The 809-nt window shown below is 52.7% G+C and overlaps 1 protein-coding gene across 10 annotated transcripts in view; it reads right to left on the bottom strand.

The window, feature by feature from the left end:
* The window catches only part of PLCB4 (phospholipase C beta 4), a 361,997-nt gene that overhangs the window by 171,769 nt on the left and 189,419 nt on the right, over positions 1-809 (bottom strand). The gene's annotated exons all lie outside the window — the stretch shown is intronic.

Below are 809 nucleotides of genomic sequence, written 5' to 3'. Positions count from 1 at the left end.
AGGAATTCTCAGCAGGTGTTCTCTATTTAAAAACTAAAAAGTTCATGATAAAAAAATCCCAAAGTCACTCTGTAAAATACCCCGAAATCCATGTTCCTCCACAATTAAAACAAAAGACCACTAGATAGAGAGAGAGAGAAAGAGAGCAAAAGAGAGAGAGAGACAGCGATCAGTTGGTCAATTTTTTATTGATATATCTACATTGTTAAAGCAATTTGGAAGCCTACCAGTGTCTCTATCATCATAATAAAATGAATTCTAAATACCTATATGTTTTGCTGTTTGCCTTTGGTTTTCTTACCATAGAGCAGTTAGAGCTCCCTCTGACCCCTTCACTAACCAGAATGTGGGGACAAATGCCCCTGCAGCCACAGTTCCAGCCAGCAGATCTCATCCTGTCTGGCACCTGGGCATGCAGGGTGTGTGCTGGAGGCATGTGGGGTTTGCAGAATGGGGATGGGAAGAGGGGTGGGGGGATGTGGGTGGCTGTGGACAGATGTGGGTGGTCATGGGGTGTGTGGGTAGCTGTGGATGGATCGTGGGAAGACTGTGGCAGGGGGCAGCTCAGGAGAGGTGGGTCCCCTGCCCCTCACAGGGCACAGCTCCCCTTCACAGCTCACGAACTGCCCCCCACAAGGCTACAGCCCCCTACAGGCCACAGCACCCAGCAGGGCTATAGCACCCAACAGGGGCCACATGGCCCCCACAGGGGCTTCCCCCGCTTGCTCCCCCAGCCCCCTGGATTGCTGCCCCACTCAGCCCCATCCCCTGCCAGATCCTGCAGCCCCACCAATGGCTGGCCCCCCTGC

Source organism: Alligator sinensis, unplaced genomic scaffold (genome assembly GCF_000455745.1).
Source record: "Alligator sinensis unplaced genomic scaffold, ASM45574v1 scaffold140_1, whole genome shotgun sequence".
Classification (NCBI taxonomy): Eukaryota; Metazoa; Chordata; order Crocodylia; family Alligatoridae; genus Alligator; species Alligator sinensis.
This window is presented reverse-complemented; position numbering and strand designations above follow the sequence as displayed.